At 41.0% G+C, this 9,351-nt stretch overlaps 1 pseudogene; it reads left to right on the top strand.

The window, feature by feature from the left end:
• LOC101590821 overlaps nucleotides 1-9,351 on the top strand; it is a 115,577-nt pseudogene that overhangs the window by 2,853 nt on the left and 103,373 nt on the right.

The following is a 9,351-nucleotide window of genomic DNA, read 5'->3' as shown; positions in this document are numbered from 1 at the left end:
GTTCCTGGAACTCGGCAGAAATTCCTACTCGGCGGGAGGGGTGGGGCAGGTAAGGTGGAGTGGTGGGGGGCGTCCCGAGGGGGTGGAAGAGGGTCCTGCCTATGCTGTGCCTGGGCTGGGACTGGTCCTGCCGGCGCAGGGTAGCAGGAAGCTCTCCACACACTCACCGGACCTGGGATAGGACTCGTGAATTCTGTCAAACATTTAAGGAAGAAATTACATTAATTGTCTATACTCTTTTTCACATCATAGAAGGAGAGGAAATACTTCCTAATTTCATTATTCATCCTATGAGGATAAAATTATCTTTTTTTTTTTTTTTTCTTTTGTGGAAACGAGGATTGAACTCAGGCCCTTGCACTTGCCAGGCAAGCACTTATTCTACCGAGACATCTCCCCTGCCCCGACAAAATTATCTTTAAATCAAAGCTAAACAAAGACTTTTCACAAAAGAAAACAACAGTTAATGTACATCTTTATGAACACAAATGTAAAGATCACAGACAAAATATTAAATGAATTCCAACAAGGTATAAAAAGAATTTGAGACCATGACCAAATGGAATTTATCCCAGACATATAAGACAGTTTCAACTTTTGCAGAGGAGTTAATGTAATTCTTTATATCAATAAGCTAAAAAGGCAAAAATCACACAATTATATCAATAGATTTAAAAAAAACTGAAAAAAACAAAAACAATCCAATTTTCTTAGCTGCTTTTTTATCACAGGAGCACAATACCTGACTCCTACGACTTCAGGGAGTAGAGATTTATTTTGGCTTACATTGCATAAGTTCCAGTCAGTGTCTGGCAAAGGCACAAACAAACACGACATAGTAGAAGGGCCCCAGGCAGAGAAAAACTACTCCTGTCATGGCACCTAGGAAGCAGAGAGAGAAGGGAGAACCTGGGAAGGAGGATTCACCCTTCCAGGTTCCAGTCCCCAAGACCCGCCTCTTCCAAACAGAACCTACCTCCCAACAGACAGTAATTGAGGGTGTCCCTGTGGGCCAATGTTTTTAAAAGGACTGCCTAAGAACATGCGAGGCGTTTGGGAGACATTCTTTTTTTTTTTTTTTTTTTCTTTTGAGACAGGGCCTCACTGTGCAGCTCAGGCTGGCCTTGAACTCATTATGTAGCCCAGGATGGCCTCAAACTCTTGGCAATCCTCTTGCCTCCCAAGTGCTGGGATTACAGGCATGCACCATCACAACTGGTCTGGGGGACATTCTTGATATAAACTGCAACACTCAACCTAAAAAGCAAAACACCAGACAGGATCTCACCAGAGAAGATACTGTGGATCCTTGTCTTACAAACAGGATTCATTCCTCAGGGCTGGTTCTAACTTCAGTTGTTAATAAAAGGCTCAGGCTCCTCTACACAGCCTTCAAACTCTTTCTCCTGAATACAGGTGGACCTCTGTGTCTTTAGAGAGACACTGGCCCAGGATTTCCCTACTAATCCTATATAGGAAAGGATGTTGTGATATCCTTCCAGAACTCTTTAAGGTTGACTCTGTATATGAGACCATTTGGAAGCGAAAGCGACCAGCGTGTGGGTCATAACTCAAGACTTGGGTTATAAGTTAAAACTAAAATCCTGGTCATAACCTAAGTTGTTCATATGACAGACTTGTCATAACTCGAGGGCCCACTGAATTGCAAATAAACATAGGAAAATGCGAATGAAAAGAGCAATGAGACATGACTCCGCAACTATTAAAATGGCCCAAATCCCAAAACCAAAAATACCAAATACTGGCAAGGATGTAGGACAACAGAAAAATCTTTATTACTGGTGGAAAGGCAAAATGGGACAGCCACATTTGGATGACAGTTGGGCAGTTTCTTATAGAACTAAACATATTCTTACCTACAAGTCAGCAATCATGCTCCTTGGTATTTATCCAAATGAAATGAAAGCATTTGTCTGCTATCAAACCTGTATAAAAACCTTATAACAGCTTTATTCATAACTGCCCCAAGTAGGAGGCAACCAAGATTCCCTTCCATAGGCGAGTGGATAAACTGCTGTGCATATTCAGACAATGGAATTGAGCTATCAAGAGATGGAAATCCAGGGAAGAAACTTAAATGCATATCACTAAATGAAAGAGCTAATCTGAAAAGGCTACACTCTACACAGTCCCAACTATATGAAATAGACAATGCTGTAGATTCAGTAAAAAAGATCAGTGATTGTTAGGGTTTAGTGGGGGAAGGATGGATGAATAGTACACAGAGGATGTTTGGGGGTAGTTGAAACTTCTGGTTGATACTAAAGTGGTGGATACATGTGGTTACATATTTGTCAAAACTTACAAAATATATAACACTGAGAGAGAATCTTAGTAAACTATAGACTTTGGGTAATATTGAGGTGTCAATGTAGTTCATCAGTTAGGATGAATCAAACAGTGATTCAGGCTACCGCATACTTTTGTGAGAAGAAGAATTATACATTTTCTATACATTCTCTGCTCTGCCTGGCTAGGAGCCCAAAACTGCTCTGAAATATAAAACTTATTATTTTCTACAAGAAAAATGTTTGAATACATAGCTATATCATGGAGAAAACTTGAGATAACGATACTAAGTGCAAGAAGTCAGACACAAAAGTCTACGTGATCATGTGATTCCATTCACATGCTGGTCTGGAGTCGAACGAAAGACCTGTAAAACCAAAAAGTGTATTAGTGGTTGTTTAGGGTTATGAAAGGAAGGACTGGTTAAGGCCATGAGCTTGAGGCCAGCCTGAGCAACACAGCAGCAGCAGCAGGGTCTGTAGCTTCTGACCCTCAGTTCTGGAATATCTTAGCTGACCCATTGAAGTCTAATGGAAATATGGCTCACCGTTTCTCTTCTCCATATGTACTAATGTAATACAGCTGATAGACCTTTCCTTGATAGTGAACTAGGCTTCTCCCCAAGTAAGCCTGCACTTGCCTATCCAGAAAGCAACAGTGGAGCCATAGTTTCTGCTCTGAAAATCTTCAAGATAAGATTCGATACTTGGAATTTAAGAGGATCCAGGCAGAAAAGAATGTGAAAACTTCATCTAGAGAAACAATTGAATATTAAAAAAGTACTCGATGAACAGATATAAGAAAGGGAGAATTCAAAGAATGGGGAATCAAAGAACAATCAAGAACTGAGATCTCAGTGTCTAGCTGCAGAAAATGCAGTTTTTTGGAAAAGCAATTATAATACATGTGGAATAAGATAAAACATGCAGAAGTGGAGAAAACATCCTTCTTAGAGAAATTGGTGACCCTAGAAAGAGAACGGCAGTGTGATCAAACACATGTTCAGAGCCAACTTATAAAACTGGGTCTTGGGGCTGGAGAGATGGCTCAGTGGTCTAAAGCACCTACTTGGAACAAGCTTGGCAAAGCACAGGGACCTCGGTTCAATCCCCCAGCACCACATGCCAGCCAGCCCCGCCCCCTGGTGGGCTGAGCTGGCCACACACACACACACACACACACACAAGGAATAAATAAATAAATAATAATAAAAAAAAGAATTATTTATTAAAAAAAAAACTGGGTCTTCTTGAACAAGAATGTAACAGACTTACTGTGATGCAGGCAGGCTCTTGCATGGGGGGAAAAGCAGCATGAATCTGAAGCAAAACTCTGTGAAGAAGAGAGACAAAGGAAACATATGCAAGTTAAGGCAAACTGATCTAGAAACAAAGAGACTTCAAACGCTCCCTCTGAAAAGCAAATTGTTTCTTTTCTTTTCTTTTTCTTGGGAACCGGCGACTGAACTCAGGCCCTTGTGCTTGCCAGGCAAGCACTTATTCTATTGAGCTATCTCCCCAGCCCAAGGCAAATTGTTTTTTAAAAAGTCAAAAGCACCAGAAAAGAAGGGCCAAGGAACTATTTTGGTGTACAATCTCATTGTAGATGATGTTTGCCTGATATGCCGCCTACAGCTGAAGAGTCCGTGAGCCCTAGCAACGCTGTAGTAGCCAACTTTCAGTAGGTGCTTTGCACCTACTGAAACAACATAGTAAGGTTTTGTGCAATGATTGAGTGGTGACTGACATTCCTTTGGCAAAAGAAGCCATTCAGCACAGCGGTCAGGAACATCGTCACTGCGGACTTGGGACCCCATGTGCCCATCCACGCCTCTTCAGAGACAAAATAGTGGAGTGGTTAAAGCCACAGGCTCTGGAGTCAGGTTGCTTGAGCCTGAAACCCAGTGTTGATGTGCTGGTTAGGGGCTCCCAGACAATTGATTTTAACTGCTCCGTGCCTCACTTACCCATCTGTAGCATGGTGTGATCATAACTTGCCTCCCAGGCTGGTTGTGAGAATTGAACAAGTAACACACTTAAAAGGCCTCTGACCACTGCCTGGGATGCAGCTGTGATCTGAATATGTGTTAACCAGTTTTATTTTGTAGAGATTCATTGTGAGCACAAAGCCCTGCCCAAGTCTAGACAGCTCTGCTTTGTATGGAGACACCGACTGACTGCACACCACAGCTGTGGTGCTAAGGAGCAGCTGCGGTGCTAAAGGCCTCCGTCAGCTGGTCAGAACATGTGTCAGGAGGCCCAAACTTGACAGGCTCAGGACTCAAGCTCACAGCATGTGTGAGTCTAGGGCCCTGCCTGGATGACATCGCCAGCTCCCCCCCGAGTTTCTACTGAGCCTTGCAGTGTTAGGTCCCTACCTGAGCCCACTATATTGGTTTGGGTTCCTCATGGTGTGCCATAGTACATTCCAGTCTTGCTCAAGAGTTTGGACTCGAGAAAAGGCTGGATCTGGGGAAGAGATTAAATGCCTCCTGGCCACCTGCCACTTGCCACCTTGCCCTCTGCACTCTGCCCACTGCCTGGAAATCCTTGGCTATTTCTCTTTGTTTTACTTTCTGAGACTTCCTTGGGCTTACCATCTAGTTTTCTTTTCTCCTCTAAATCAGTGGCTCTCACCCAGGGATCAGCTTGCCCCCAGGGCACATTTGGCAGGGTCTGGAGAAGTTATTACAATGGGGGCCATGGAAGAAAGGGAGTGCTACTGACAGTTTTGGGTCACAATCAGGGATGCTGCAAGACATCCTACAATACATAAGACTGCCTTTCACCACAAAGCATTTTTTAGCCTGACAAAGAAATTTTCCTGTCTGAGAAACCCTGCTCTAGGGATTCTGCTGAATACAATACTCTATATCTTGTAACAATATATGAGTACGAAGCAAAAAGCAAAATTTCCCCCAAATCTCATTACCTAGAAAAAACAATGATCCATACTTTCTTCAAACCTCTCCCTCTGCACATTTACACATAGATTTGTAGATGTGTGCAATCTGACAGGGCTACATTCCCACTATCTGCACTGTTTTGTGACTCGCTTTGTTTTGTTCAATATACATCATGAGCATCTCTTCTCTGTCAGAAAATGTGGATTTGCACTATCTTTCTCAGAAGTTTGTATGGTATTCCATCGTAGGGATGTGACACTCTATTTAGATGATCCCTTATGATGAATATTTAGGTCATTTCCAGAATTTTGCTGCTATAAACAAAGCTGTGATAGATACTCTTGTATATACACTCTAGTGCACTTCTCTGAGTTAATCTTTAAGATAAACTCTAAGAGTGGAATGCTGGCCAAAGAATAGCATGCCCTTTTAGGACTTTTGATATTCAATGCTGAGTTGCACTTAAACAGGCTTATTAATTTGTGCAGCCTCCACAGGACATGGGGTGCTCATCTCTGCCTCTTCCCAACACTGCTACTAGTTGTTTTAATCTGTAAAATCATTTTTTTTGAGCACCAGCAAAGAATAAGCAAGAATTTCCAAAGGTAAGTGTTAACGTTTCTCTTACATAGTTGCCTCCTGTAGGAGGAAATTTCTGGAGTTTGAATTTTTTGTCTTCTTTCCCTTAAGCTCGTCTTTCTTCTTGGCTAAGCCAGGAAGACCAAAGGAACTTGGAGGACAGATAGGAGTTCCCTTGTTCAGGGCTGCGACCCCCACGTCGTATGGTTCTTGCTGTCTGCTAGGAACTCTCCATGTACCTTTCTCTATGGCTGTGTTGCCCCTGTTTGAGTTGTTCTGTTCTGTTTTGCTTTATTTTTTTTTATTTTTTTGCAGAACTGGGAATTGAACTCAGGCCTTTGCGCTTGCCAGACAAGCACTTATTCTACTGAGCCATCTCCCCAGCCCCTTTTTTTAATTTTTAATTTTTTTTGTGTGTGTTTTGTTTTGTTTTAGGGGTTTTGTTTATTTGCTGTACTGGGACTGAACCCAGGCTTGCTCTACCACTGAGTTCTGTCTCTAGCCCTTTTCTATTCTGAGACAGGATCTTGTTAAGTTACCCAGGCTGGCCTCAAACTTTTGATCCTCTTACCTTAGCTTCCAGAGTAGCCGGAATTACAGGTGTGTGCCATCACCTCAGGCCTACTGTCTGGTTTTTATGGGCTCTAGAGTGAGTTCTCATCAGGGCATTAACGTGAAGTTACCTGGGTCAGCTCTTGGTTCCCAATGGAACCTATCATCCTCAACATCCCCTGCTGATGGGGGACTGAGTTCCCAAGACTCAGAGGGAAAGCCTGAGGCCACAGATAGTATCACAGATAAAACATATATGGTTTGATACTATATGTATACTATGTTTTTTCTATACATAAATATTTATAATACAGTTTTAAAAACAAAGTAAGCACAATAAAAGAGTAATAATAATAGCCAGTAATAAGATAGAACAATCATAATAATATATTGAAATAAAAGTTATGGAAATAGCTCTCTCTGTACACACACACACACACACACACACACACACACAATTTTCCTTTCCTGACCTCACTTTTCTTTCTCTTGGGATTAGTGCAGTCACACAATGCCCATGTGATGAGAAGAAGTCAAGTGGATTGTTGACATGTCACTGTGACACGGTATTAAGCTACCTAAGAGACCCAGAGTGCAGGCCCGGCGTGTGAGTGAGACCGCCCTGGGCTGCCGGATCCTGAATAGACCCAGGGCGCAGGTCTCATGTGTGAGTAGACTGCCCAGGTTCGCTGGATCCTGAATAGACCCAGAGCCCAGGCCCGGAGTGCAAGTGAGACTGCCCAGGGCCGCCGGATCCTGAATAGACCCAGAGTGCAGGCCCCATGCAGAACCCTTCAGCAGAACTCCCTGCAAAGAGGCTAGAGGCAAGACCCACCCAGCTGATTCAGGAGCAGAACATCTTGTCAGAGTGACACAAAGGGTTCCACTCCAACGGCTGCAGCAGGAAGAAGTGGAGCACAGCAGTTAGAGCCCAGCCAGATCCAAGCAACACCCCCCTGGAGGAATCTGAACTTCGTAGATCCGGACCTGGTGCTAAGGTAGTAACTCTATGTAAGCTCTACACCAAAGATCAGAAGACAGTGATATACAAAATGACAAAGAGAAGGAACAAAATGCAGTCTCAGGCCCCGAGTCCACCTAGTACAAATGCAAAAGACACTAGCACTGAGGAAACTGGAAATCACACACCTGATATCTCTGAAATAATAGTGTTGGAAGTAAAGAAACAACTGCAGAAAGGTATAGAAGAAATCAGATCAGAAATAATTTTTGAACTAAAAAATGTGGTGATAACTATAATCAAAGAAGTACTAAGTGCTTCTAAAGAATACACTGATAAAAAATAGAGCAGAATATAAAAATGATGGAACCCTGAATAAGCAATTTAGGAAGGAAATTGAATGTATGAAACAGGTTTAAAGTGATATATAGGAAATTAAAACCTCAATCATAAGCTGGCAAAACCGTTTGAGTGAAAGTGAAAATAGACTTTCTGACCTTAAAGACACCATTGCAGCTAGTGAAAAAATAAGAATAGATTTCTTAAAAACAACTAGGATGCAGGAAAAAATAATTCAATACCTGCAAGACAATGAAAGATGAATAATGTGAGACTAATAGGCATCAATGAGAAGGAAGGCGTCAATACAAATGATATAAAAAGAATATGGGCAGAATTAATAGCAGAAAACTTCCCAAATATGGGGCAACAATCTGACATTCCTGTACTGAAGCATATAGAACTCCAAATAACATCAACCCAATTAAAACCACACCCAAACATATAATAATCAAGATCCCAGAAATTCAGCACAGGAACAGTATATTAAAAGTCCCTAAAGAAAAGAAACAGATCACATTTAAAGGAAAACACATCAGAATAACAGCAGATTTCTCTTCACAGACCATCAAGTCAAGAAGAGCATGGAGCAGAAGTCTTGCAAGAAAACAAATTCCAACCCAGACTGATCTATCCTGCAAAACTCTCTTTTTCAAGTATAATGGAGAAGTGAAATACTTCCATGACAAAGAACAACTAAAAAATTTCATGATGACAGAGACCAGACTACTAAATGATGTTCTAGAGAGGGAGCAAATTGATCATAGCCGCATGAATGAGAATGGAAAGAACCCACCAAATAGGGCAAATAATTAAACACAGGAGAATAAGAGGTATACAATGGTAGTCTTTCAGTTATTCTTTTGTGTTCAGCAGCAAAATATTTCCATCAGCACACTCTACAAATGGACTCCTTTTCCACCCTATGGGTCATGATTCCATCTGAGTCTACAGGGTGGATTTCAAAGAAATAGCTGTAGCTCAGACCCACAAGTGACGCCTGGCCACCAGTAACTGTCATGGTCATTATGCATGTCCACAACACACTAGAACTTTGTGCGATATCCTATCCTCAAACTGTTAGAAGTGCTGGTCATTTATTTGCCATTCCAGTATTTATCTTATGTTTTACTCTTAGTACTTCTTTGCTATCATGAAAATTTTTTCTGAGTTCAATTGTTTGGAAACATTAAATTTTTAATTAATTAGTATTTAATTTTCTGAATATTGCTTAATCTTAATTTTTGTTCTAAGATTTATACTGTATCTTTGACTTACAATTTTTTTAAAAGACATTGTATGATATGGTCTCCTAGTATTAGAAACATTAAAAAGTATATCTCCATTTTCTGTTGACTTTATATTACTTCTTCCCTGTCTTTTACACACACATACGCACACATATATAAAAAAAAACCCATGTATAACCCAACATAAGATTGGTGCTGTTTCATAGAAATCTGCAATGACCTTTAAATAAGGGTTCATCTAATATATTTTATATAGTCCTGCATAACTATCAATTGAGAGCTCTTTATTATTCATCCGGGACTATACTGCAACTTCTCTTGCCTTTTGTATTACGCTCTTTGTTATTTCTTATATGCTACTTCTGCAGGTATTAAAATATTTCAAGTTTGTATAACTAGAAAATGTTACTTCTAGTTTTCAAAGGTATGTTTGCTAAGTATAAAATTCAAAGAGG

This window comes from Octodon degus, unplaced genomic scaffold (assembly GCF_000260255.1).
Source record: "Octodon degus isolate 3935 unplaced genomic scaffold, OctDeg1.0 scaffold00212, whole genome shotgun sequence".
In the NCBI taxonomy this organism is placed as follows: domain Eukaryota; kingdom Metazoa; phylum Chordata; class Mammalia; order Rodentia; family Octodontidae; genus Octodon; species Octodon degus.
This window is presented reverse-complemented; position numbering and strand designations above follow the sequence as displayed.